This window comes from Marmota marmota, unplaced genomic scaffold (assembly GCF_001458135.2).
Source record: "Marmota marmota marmota unplaced genomic scaffold, marMar, whole genome shotgun sequence".
Classification (NCBI taxonomy): Eukaryota; Metazoa; Chordata; class Mammalia; order Rodentia; family Sciuridae; genus Marmota; species Marmota marmota.
The window spans coordinates 2658336-2671100 of NW_026000019.1; the positions used below are offsets into that span (position 1 = coordinate 2658336).

General features: G+C 37.5%; 1 pseudogene across 1 annotated transcript; it reads left to right on the plus strand.

Moving 5' to 3' along the window:
- The first annotated feature begins 7409 nt into the window (after positions 1–7409).
- Positions 7410–8006, plus strand: LOC107147200 (annotated as a pseudogene). The gene has a single exon (XR_001504119.2). The product of XR_001504119.2 is annotated as a programmed cell death protein 2-like (transcript).
- Positions 8007–12765: the final 4759 nt, after the last annotated feature.

The window sequence follows — 12765 nt, forward strand, 5'->3', positions numbered from 1 at the left end:
GTCCATCAATTGTTCTTTTCTTCTCTCCCTCAAGGTTGAAATTCCTCAGGAAATACAGGACATGGGTGATTAGCTCTGTAGTTTTCAAAGTGCTGTCCCTGGATCAGCTGAATTATCATTTCCTGGGAACTGATGAGAAATACAGACAGAATTAGACCTGGAACAGGAACCCAATAGTCTGAAGCTTCAGTCTTTCCAAGTGATTTTGATGCAGTCTAGATTTTGAGAACATCAGGCTACACATCAAACCAGTTTCCTTTTGTTTGTATGTAAGAACTACATTACATTTCCCTGCTACCTTGGATGTAGTCAATGGACCAGAAACCAAACCAATGTACACTATTTCCAGGTCTGGCTCACACAAAGCTTCCATGCATGACACTTCATGATGAACCCCTTCCAATGCATGCTACAGACAAACATGGTGGCCCTGAAAAGTACATAGAGAAGATAGCAGGGCCCGTGATACAAGGAGGCTAGGTTTCTGAAGTGCTGCTTGAAGGAAAGCCACGAGTCAATCAATAATACCCAATTTGTGTAACCCACTTGAGGCCTGACATTTACCCATTATAACTGCTAGCATTACCCTAACTCTTGTATGAAACTGTTATTTTGAGTGACCATTATTTCTAGGATTCTAAGAAAGAAATTAAGATATGTAGGAGGTAAAGCTACCCACTCAAGCCCTATTTGCCTGTTTCCTGAAGAAAGAGATCAGAGAAAAAATTCCTAGGTTCTAGAATAAGAGCAAAGCTGACATATGGGTTCTGACTTGCAATTGAATGGGGGGAGAGGGAAACAGAAGCCAAGTGACAAGAGATGCTTAGGTGCTAGTAAAAGAAAAGGTCAGAGGTCACAATAACAAGAACCTGATACCACTTCTTATACCAGTTTGAATCATGTGAATTCCATGAGTGTCTGTCCACCCAGGATAGAAATGAACTCAAGGAATAAAATTCTTTAACGTAAAAGAAATTAACATTCCTGACTGTTATGGATACTAACAATTACCAGGTTAAATCCTTTCATCTTGCGACATTTAATTAACTGCCCAGGATCCTTAGTAACAGAACCAAGCCAAAATTCAGTTATCAAAACCTCAGTTTTAGGATTCTCTTCCATCATCTAACATTTTTAACTATTTTCTTTTTTTTATTTTATTTTAAGGCACTTTCTTCTAAACATTATTTCTTCCTCTTATATCTCACACTCAGAACTTACTACAGAGGTTAAGTATACTGAACTTGGCCCTACTGTCAATGTTTTAAAATTTCTGACAGCTTTATTGACTAGATTTCTACAATAATAGGGGATTCATTTGTCCATGCGAAGCTACAGGTAGAGAAAATAATCCCCAATCTCTCTTTTTTCATGAGAGAATGTGCAGAGCCCAGACAGAACTGAGAAATGGAAAGGCTCTGGGGCCTAATGGAATGCTTACTGAGATCTATTGATTCTGATGCAGCACATTGATTGGCCATCTAACTCCGCTCTCTGTAATGTCTAGCCAAAAGAAAAAGTGTGGCAGTAGATAAAAGGCCTCAGCACTGTCATCAGCTGTGATCACAAGTTTCCAAAAGGGACAGTGACAGTTGGTGAAGCATCTCTTGAACATTAGTTCCCAGGAACATACTGTCAGGTGTTCATCTGAACCAGGCTCAAGATGGAATCTCAGATATTTCTGCTTTAGAGTCACAGGCAGTTCTAGTACCTGGGTTTGTCTATTTCCATATCCATTTACATAGATATTACATATTGTCACTGAAGAGAAGTTATAGAAATAGAGACTTGGAAAGTCCTTTACTATCCTAACAATTTATTCTATTACTTATCTAGGCTTCCAACTCTGTGAGGGACTACACAGATAAAATTAAACAGATGACACATTGGGACAGCAGCAATGCAAAGTCCCAGTGCAAGGCTCAGGGATGGGGTTGTGACTCAGTGGCAGAGCACTTGCCTGGCACATGTGAGGCACTGGGTTCAATTCTCAGCACCACATATACATAAATAAATAAAGGCATGGTGTCCATCTACAACTAAAAAGAAAATTAAAAAAAAAAAGATGCTAGGCTCACCGATTTGAAAGTCTGGGTTCAAATTTTTGCTTTAGAACTGAACAACTGTGTCTTTTGGAAAATTATATAATTTATTTCTGCTTCAGTTATAGGATAGAAGTAATTAACAGACCTAGCTCACAGAATTAAATGAGACTGTATTTTTAAAGTGCCTAGGACACTGCCTGGCTCCAAATAAGGGATACACAAAAGTTTGTTTAAATTTAAAAAAAAAAAAATTTTAATAAGAGTTGCTTACACGTGGGTTAACCTTGGGGCACATCGACTGTGTTACTATTTAAATGCTTCCTCACAGACAGTATCACAAGGTAAAGTGACTCAGACTACCACCAGCCAAATAGGCCATTTGGTTTGTGAAAACCAAAAAAAGGTATCTGAATATATTTAGAAAAGTCTTTAAACCCTACTAATTCCCTCAAGTAAAACTGTGAAAATTAAAAAATGATTGATTTTTTTTTTTACGTTTAAGAGCAAAAAATACAACAGTCCATCTCCTTTATTAGCAGAGATATTTAACCTCAGTTAGCTTACCTCTGCCACCCAGTAGCCTCCCCCAACCACCAATTATTGTGTATTCAGGAAGAGCAAACCAATTAACCTGAACAAACAAGGAAGAAAATTTAACCTCATGAGGTGAAAAACTATACAATGCTCTCCAAAAATGATCATTCCCTATGTGAATTCTAATCTCCATTGATTCTCATGCTCCCTTTCCCATAGAGTGGCAAAAAAAAAAAAAAAAAAGTCGACTGTACACAATTTTTTTATAAAGCTATGTTCCTGAAGGATTGAGAAATAAACAGATCTAACAAGGATTACATTAATAATCAGAGTGATGTACCTCCAAAAGATAATAAATGAAAAAATATGAATGAAAATTACTTAAACAAATTAAAATACAAAATACTTGTCCAACTTGAAGGGGAGAGAAATAACTACATCTACATAACGGAGGTGGGCAGGGCAAAATGAAAACACAAAGGTTCTAGTTCAAACTTATTTCAGGATGGCAACAGCAGGTATTAAATCAAGCAGGGAACCCTTCTAAACATTGGGACCCATGTACCTGCACCTGTGCCTGATGAACCATGGCCATAAGGACATGAGCTGATAGGTAAAATGAGAAAAGATAAACACATGAATTCAGATGAAAGTCTGGAAACATTTAAGAGAAAAAAAGGGAAATTTTTGAAGACCTAAGAAAACAGATTAGATTAAGGGAAGGGCATGGAATAAAAAGAAGAGTAGGAAATAAAGGTGAAAAGAAAAGAAAGACAAAGTGAAAAGACACATCTAAGTCAACTGCACCTGACAAAGGCACAACAGAAAGATGGACCAAAAGAAGCTAGCCCATACTTGAGCTTTCCAATAAGCAAGCAACAGGTTGGTCCTGTGTGCCTTTATATTAAAGAAATGATGATTCTAATTACCCTAGGACCCTAATTAGAAGTGGGGAGGAGAAACTGCAAGAGAACAATGGCTCTGTTATATAAAAGTGTACTCAAAGTCCTCTGAATAGGAAAATATCTAAATGTGGGTCAATCTTTTTTTTTTTTCCCAGAATAAAGAGGGCTTCTGACAATTGAAACCATACTATCATAACTAGCTTTTTCAGGTGATAGGAGAGCTGGGGCACTTAAACATGAACAGACAAAATGATTCATTATGAAACATTGCTTTATGTTACAGAAAAACCAGCAGTTCACTAGCTATTATATAAATGATAGCCAAAATGGATTGCCAGCTACTACACACAGCCAGGAAAAATAAAGAACAAATTCATGATGCAGATTTGGTTTATATTTTTGTTGTGCACAATAATCAAAATAATCAACTGCTGGTTGAAGTGTTTGCTTTGATGTTTTTAGAAAAACCCATGTTTGGGGCTGGGGATGTGGCCCAAGCAGTAGCGCACTCGCCTGGCATGCGCGGGGCGCTCGGTTCGATCCTCAGCACCACATAAAAATAAAAAAGAATAAAGATGTTGTGTCCACCAAAAACTAAAAAATAAATATTAAAAAAAATTCTCTCTCTCTCTTTAAAAAAATAACCGTGTACATGTATCAAATGAACTGCAACATTCAAATCCATTCCCTTGAAAAATTATACTTGTGACCCAATAAAGTTACAATTGTTCAAAACTTGTTTAGAGTCATCTTTCTTTATGATAACTTTTAATCTGCAAGAGTTTTGGGTTATTTGATTTAATAAAATGTGGAGAATGAGCCAAATCAAAAATTACAAAATTAAGAAGCTGGGTTCCTTTGTGATTTAAATAAAGAAGTTTTGAAACAAAGACAAACAGAAAATACACAAAATACTTTAAAGTGATGACAGGATTATGATGTAAGTAGAGAAGACTATCTTGCTCGGTATGCCCATACATACATAAGCCTATGTAATCAGAGAAACAGATCCATAAGCAACCCTGAAGACTATATAGTTCAGCTATAGCTTCGTATAATTGTATAAAGAAACTGAGGTCCCAGTAGATTGAGACTTGCTTGAGGATACATACCTGACTTAGGGAGAGGCATGGTTATAATTTAGCTCACATTCTTTCTTCTCCATCTTTCTACACCACTAGAACCATTTGCCAAAACCATATGACCTTCTAGAAAGTCATTGAGAACCACAGGTATGTATCATCTACAAACATGCTGAATCGTCACCATTCCTGAAAGGCAAGTCAGTCAGTCCTGGTTGTCATGGCAATAACTCTTCCTACTCCCAGGCTGGTGATTGCATATGTAAAATGCAGCAGACCCAGACAGGAATAAACCTTATTAAAACAACATTCTAAAAATGGAATGGCTTACCTGGCTTCCCCATTTTGAGTTCCAGAATCTTGACTGCAATTGTCATCTAAGTTAAATTCCATCCAGATAGCTACATTTAATAGAATGAGGAGATATTCTTTGTCTTGGAACTTCAGGAAGAAAAAAAAAAAGTAGTTAAGAACAACTTATCAACATTATTGGAACTGAAATTTAAAATATGATCATTATATATGCATTAGCATAATTATACACACCAAAAAAAGACTCTAAGTGAACAGTGAGGTTCTAATATTAAATTCCCTAGCTAAGAATTAATGAGGCTAGGGCTGTGGTTATGGCTCAGTGGGAGAGCACACATCTTGCATGTGTGAGCGCTGGGTTGGATCCTCAGCACCACATAGAAATAAATAAGTAAAATAAAGGTATTTTGTCCATCTATAATTTTAAAAAAAGAATTAATGAGGCTCTAACCCCTTGCTATTCTTTCTTTTACTGTCCAGTTTTTTTCCTGCTCCATGCTGTTTGCTTCCCATGCTACTGTATCTTTTTATGGTCAATTGTTTGTATGAGAGCACTAACACAAGCTCTACGTACACAATCACTTAGAATCCAGATTCAAAAATAAAGAGTCCTCTCTCACTGTTTCTCAAGGACAAGCTTTGCCCCCTACTTTGCAATATGGAAGAATGTCTAAAATCAGCTACTAGAATTGTTTTCTACTCTTCTCTGAAAGTTTCACTAAGGTTTTACCCAAATCTTCTTTGTGAAGAGAGAAGTTTCCAAGTCTAGTCTAACCTAAAAGCTGATGCCCTTAAAACAGAAGCAGGATTCCTATGACACTCCTTTAAGTGCCACAACCTAAGAGTTGATCATTTAAGTATGATACACACAAGTTCAAGAATTTCAAATGTGTATGCAATTCTGTGGCACAGCACGGTTTTTCCATGTGATTTCTTGAAGTATGCCTCTATCTAATGCTGAGGAAGGCACATTTGTGTTCTCCAACACCATGTCCATCAACTTTTGGAAGAGGTCAGTCACTACCTAAAACTGAAATTATTCAGGAATTCAGCATTGATAGCATTGATATGCTCCATATCGTAACTAACCCTTTCCTCTCCCTCCCTCACCCACTCATTGTGCCTTTTAGAACTGCAGATCTATGACCAACAAACCCACTCATACTCTCACCTTTTCCTTGAATGTCTCTTTGTTCCTACAGTTATCTAAAAATGTTCTCGGCAGCTGTCTCAGGGACAGAAAAGGAGCCTAGTGTTCTTTTTGATCCACACTGCTGCTTTTCAATCATTTGTTTCTCTAAAATCATGTCAATCATTTGTTTCTTTCAAAACCCACAGTCTTAGGAAGCTATGTCATCTTATTATGCTGCCCACCCTCCCGTTACTCTCCTCTGTAGACCTAATTTATACAGACCTCCCATTTATTCCTACATTTCCTCCACTTCTATACCATTCCTCATTCCTCAGTAATTCAGCAACCATAGAGATGACTTATCAAGAAACTTGGTCTTCCAATTCTCTGATATCTTCCCCCCCAACCCCTTCTCCTTCTCTCTCTCTCTCTCTCTCTCTCTCCAGTGCTGTGGATCAAACCCAGGGTCTTGTGCATGCATGGTAGACAACCACTCTACCACTGAGCTACACCCTCAGACCTTTTAGTTTCATTTTTATACACTTCTCTGCCATCCTAGTCACCAATTTCTGTGGTTACCACCAAGATGTTGTTAATGTCAGCAAATGTATTTTGTTAGTTCATTGTTTTTTGTTATGACTGAACGTCAAAGACTGAGTAATTTGTAAAGAATAAAGGTTTATTCTGCTCATGATTTTAGAGGTTGGGAGGTCAAAGGGCTGCATCTGGCAAGGGTATTTTTGCTTGTGGTAATTATGCAGAGAGTGGCAAGAGACAGATCAAACTGGCTTTTATAACAGACCTACGCTAGAGATTACCCATTAATCCATGAGTGACTGAATCCATTAATCACTTCTTAAAGGTCCCACCTGGTTCCACCTCCTAATACCTTACAAGGGGGATTAAATTTCAGCATGAGATTAGATGGCGACATTCAAATGAGAGCACGCATCACCACCAAAACCTTCATTTGAAATAGCCCACAACAGTTTTTCTCCCAGATCACTCTAGAAGGTTCATTTCTTTAATTCTGTTTTCACTCTGATCTCCATCTATGGCCTCCCTACTTTTTCACCCGCTTCCTGTCTTTGCTTTCCTCCTCAAATGCAAGCTAGAGTCTGTAGTCTGTGACTATAATCAAACTCTCAGAAACATACTCAATGTCCTTTTCCTATCTTGCTCCATTATAGTTGAATGAAAGAAAAAAATAGATCCCTTTTCTTTTTCTTCTCTTTCTTTTCTTTACCTACCAATCAGCAGTTGTATATTGCTAACAAATATCACACCTTGGTTCAAGCAGTTCACCCTAATTTCATGATAACAAACCTAAAATGCGGCCCGACTTCCGGCTTCCGGTCTGGGCGAGTTCCGCTTCCGGCCCGCGGCCCAAATGCGCCTGATGGCCGCAACCCGAGCCCAGTGAGGGGAATTGGGCTTTGCAGAGCTAGCGCCTGCCTGGCAGCTATGCAGCCAGCAGTTCCCCAGCAAGTTTTTAGGAATCAGCTCTCCAGGAAAAATGAGTTTTACTCCTATGAGCCATCTTCTGAGAACCCTTCCCCAGAATCAGAACCTGTGTGTCTCCAGCTTAAATCGGGCGCCCATCTCTGCAGGGTTTGTGGCTGTTTAGGCCCCAAAACTTGTTCCAGATGCCACCAAGCACACTACTGCAGTAAGGAGCATCAGACGCTAGACTGGAGGTTGGAGCACAAGCAGCCTTGTACCCAAGGTCATTTGGATCATACAGATCCAGGCCACAACTTCCTTTTTTCTGAATTCGAAATTGTCATAGAAACAGAGGAGGAGATTGTGCCTGAAGTTGTGGAAAAGGAAGAAGACTCTGAGATCACAGGAAGCATGGATGAAGCTCTTGAGGGCGAACTGGATTCCATGGCAAAGCATGAATCCAGGGAAGATAATATTTTCCAGAAGTTCAAAGCTCAGATAGCCCTTGAACCACAGTAGGTCATGCCACAGCTGCTGAACCACCTCAAGGCAGACAGACAGACTGGGCAGAAGTGTTGACTGGGGCATCCTGGCTGTCTTCACCTGCGCCGGAAACTGTAGCTTGGGCACTGGCTACACAGAGGAATTCGTGTGGGAGCAGGATGTAACAGATACACCTTTCAGACATCTTCAAGCCCTAAAAAAGGTTACTAACATCTTACGTCCTTGCAATTCCATCTCTGACTTTATCCTAAGAAAGTATCAGAGATGGAGGAACAAAGATGTGGCTTGGGGCCTTGTTTAGTGTCTTAAATATACTAAAACAATGTCCAATAATGGAATTACATGAATTTTGGTACATCCAAGTGAAAGGTTATTAATGATACACACTTAACACGGATACCAAATGAGCGGGAGATCTAAATTAACACTAAGAGACCATTATATCATGGTATGTGTTTTTGTAAAAATATTTATATATGTATATGTGCATAAATATAAATCTGAATATAAATATAAGGCTTCACACCAACTATAAACTGGTTTACCTATGAATGGTAGGACTAAGTGAAATACTCTTTTTACTATGTACTATTCTTGCATAATAAAATGGATTTTGTGCCTATTTAAGTCAAAAAAAAAAAAAAACAGAAATTATTGGTCACCTTTCCTAGCAACTCTACCACTGTTTCCAAGAAAGTTTATTTTCCCACCTTCCAGATGACCTTCCTCTATCCTCAACCCTCCTCTCTATCCTCCCAGATGAGGATCTTGTCTCAAAGTCATTGAAAAAAAAAAGAAACTACTAAATTAGAATTCTGTCATAGTTCTACCATCAACTCTCCAAATGTTTCCTGTTTGCAATTTTAAAAGTGTCTTTACACCTATCAAAAGCAATTGTTTCCACACGTGCCTTGGCTGCAACCCTGTCACCTTCACAAAGATTTTACAGCTTCAATAATCTCCTCATGCCTGGCTGTTTATCCACTATCTCTACTAGATCATTTCCATCAGTCTGCAAATATTTTTACTACAACCCATCTTTTAAAACAAAATCTCCTAAATGCACACCCCAACAAATTAGGAAATACTTTTTTTCTCCTTCTTTTCCTCAGCAAAGTTCTTTGAATGAGTGCCTGTATCTACTAGCTCTACTTTCTTACTTTCAAGTCACTCTTCATGTTTTTGTCTATTAAAATCTTGTTGGAAAATCCATGCTCTTTTTTTGTCTTATATATATTTGTTCAACAGTATCCTTTGATGGTCACATTTAGTTTCATGCTTTAAAAATCATCTATTTACAATAGCTTCCAAATTTATAGCTAAATCCAAGTCAGAGCTCATCATTACCTACTTGAAACCGCCTCTTCAATGTGTAAGAAGAATCTCATAAAACAACATGGCTCTCCCACCAAGTATTTCCCAACTCAGGAAACAGATCTACCATCTTCTCATTCAAGTTAAAAATCAATGAATCTTTCCTTTCCCCATACTTTCTAATCCTTCACTAAGTCTTCCCAGGTTCTAGCTCCAAAATACATTCATTTTACTGTCCTGTGTCTATACTACTGTCACATGCCAAGGCACCACCATCTCTCCCATGACAACTTCAGAGTCAACAAATGGATTTCCTGTTTATATCACTCCCACAGTATTGTCCATGTTCCATAACCGGATGTTTTTAAACATAAGTTAGATTTTATTGTCCTCTGCTGAAACCCTTCAGTATCACCCCCTGGCTACCAGAATAAATCTACCTTCCTAACTATGGGTTTGTCCCCCTCTTCCATCTCTGTCTGCACAGTTCTCCCTCATCACACCAATCCAAGAACATGGTCTTCTACCTCTAATCTTTGCTGGTCTTTCTTCATGAAATGATTCATCTCCTCATCACCCTCCATTCTATGTGGCTGACTTAGTTTCATTTCTTTCTTTCTTTCTTTCTTTCTTTCTTTCTTTCTTTCTTTCTTTCTTTCTTTCTTTCTTTCTTTCATTCCTTCATTCATTCATTCATTCCTCTCAGTGTCATTCTTAATGTTTGTCCTAAATGTCACCTCCTTAGAGGATTCTTTACTAACTTCCCTGTGGAATGATTTCCCACAGCTATCGTCTAGCTCCTTAGTCTTTTTTTTTTTCCTAAATCTTTATTTCAGTCTATAATTACCTGCACTTATATATTTGCTTACTTTTTCATTGTCTTCCCTTTATTCTTACAGTTTGATCTCACTGATATCAGGAACTCCAACTGCTTTGATCACTGATGAATCTTCCGAAATGAAAAATGCATTAGCACATTGTAGGAATTCACTGAAGATCTGCTAAACATATGGAGGAATTTGCACCCATGTTTCACTTGGAATATACACACTGGGAAAACTTGAGGAATAATTGGAAGTATGGCATAAATTTTCTATATAATTTTCAAAATTATGAATTACATTTGAGTTTAAATTTGAGGGCTTAAAGATATCAGTAATGTTGTTTTATTGTTTTGTAATTAATTTTAGTAGAGAATAAAAATGTCAATATTTATAGTGTACAACATTTTAAAATATGCTATATTGTGCAATGGCTAAATCAACCTAATTAATATATGCTTATCTCAAATATTAATCTTGTTTTATCATGACAACATTTAAAATCTGCTCTTCCCAATTTTCAAGTACACAAAACATTGTTATTAGCCATATTACAGTGTTGTTGATGGCGCCTCTAATTAGCCTATTATGTGCTTGGAATATTTGGATGTTTTTACTACACAGATTTAGATAAGCATCTGATGACCCAAGCAGGTTATAATGTATAAACATAAAAATATTAACAACTAACATTTGCTGAGAGCTTACCATGTGCCAAGCCCTGCTCTAGTCTCATTCTGTACACTAAACTACAGAGATGATTATCATGCCTATTTTGTGGATGAGGAAATCCCATATGCCTTCTGATTTGAAGCAGTCACAAGTCAGGGGAAATTTTGTAATTCTTTTCATTAAGACTCAGGAGTAATCACTGTCAGGAATGACCAAAAACCAGTACCAGTAACTTTTTCAAAAATCTCACAAGTTGAAAGTCTTTTCAGAATCTTGATTTGAAAAGACTTCTGTTGTTGACATAATGAAATATGCAATGTATTTAAACCAATAAAACCAAAAGCTTAAATCAAATATTTAAATGTTTATTTATATACATTTTCTATCTCTCCATATAATAAAAGGAAACTTTCTTTGATCAGCAGCTTTCCTGCCATTTCCCTTGAGTCTGATGTCACACCAGCCTATTTTCAGAGACAGTACTACAGGAATGTACAGCAGCAGCTGATGTGGTATTGAGTTCTTTATGACAGTGCCTTTAAATACTTACTGTAATAAATAATGCTCCTGACTCCCTCCAAGTGTGCGGTTGGAGGGAGCTGTAACTGCCAGCAGAGTTGAAATTAAACTACCTTGTCATTACTTCTGTACATGAGTATGGAAAAGCAGGCCTCCACATTCAATGTAACAAAAAAGGATGCGGATTTTCATGAAAATTAAGTCAAATTAAAGGCTGCGCGATGTATGAGTAATTTATATTTTCTGTTTAGTTTTATGAAATAAATGTTTCCATAACTTAGTAGGTTATTATATTTTGAAAGGAAAAAAGCTTAAATGGTCTTAACTGTTATTATTCTAATAATAATAAGTAACTTTAAGGAGTAACAAATTTATATAACAATGTGATGTTAATAAGTGACTATATATGAGAGGAAAGGAAGAAAAAAAATGCAGTTTGTTTGATTGATTGATTTTGGAGAGAAAGTGCACTGTCAAAAAGCATCTGGATTCAACAAAGGAGTAGGATATGCTAAACCCACACATCACACTAGGGCACGCCCCTTCCTACCCTCGACTCCCATCAGATATTCACTGTATTGGTATTTTGTATGCACCATGACAGTCCATCATTGTAGCCCACATCTCATCTCAAACACCAGTTCTGTGCAAGTTTCTAGCAGCTTTCCCAAATGTAATCTGACAATGACCCACCTTAGCCTGCCCTTCTCACCCCTTGCTACTAGTCCAGAGCTTTTCAGAACCTGACTGTCATTCAGGCATACACCACCTTGTAGGCAGCACAGTTATTGCCTATAGTACTATTAGTGAACCCTACAGAACAGAAAGATGATGGATAAACACTTCTATCTCTTGGTCCCTGGTCAGACAGTTCTGAAAAAGCATTTGATAGGCTCTGCAGAAGATACCAGCAACCACATGATGAAGTACCCATCAACACACACAGATAACTCATCCTTATTTTGCTTTTCCCTTCTTTCCCATCTCATTCCCTTAGCACTACCCCCTAATCCCTGCAATTGGTCTCCATATAAACTGGCATGCAACACTTGTCCTAGACTCCAGTTTCAAAGGAAAACAGGCAGACATTCTTTATTATTTAAAAAATTTTTAGATTGTAGAAAAATATTTTCCAACTGATAGTAATTTTAAACATAATGTACTTATAACTATCAGTATACTATGAAGCAAAACTTCACATTTATATCTTATAATGTATTTTATTTTTTTTTTCTTTTTTTTTTTAATTTTTTATTGTGGGTTGTTCAAAACATTACAAATTTCTTGACATATCATATTCCACACTTTGATTCAAGTGGGTTATGAACTCCCACCTTCACCCCATACACAGATTGCAGAATCACATCAGTTACACATCCATTGATTTACAAATTGCCATCCTAGTGTCTGTTGTGCTCCGCTGCCTTTCCCATCCTCCACCGTCCCCCCTCCCCACTCTCTCTCTCCACTCCTCTCTCTCCT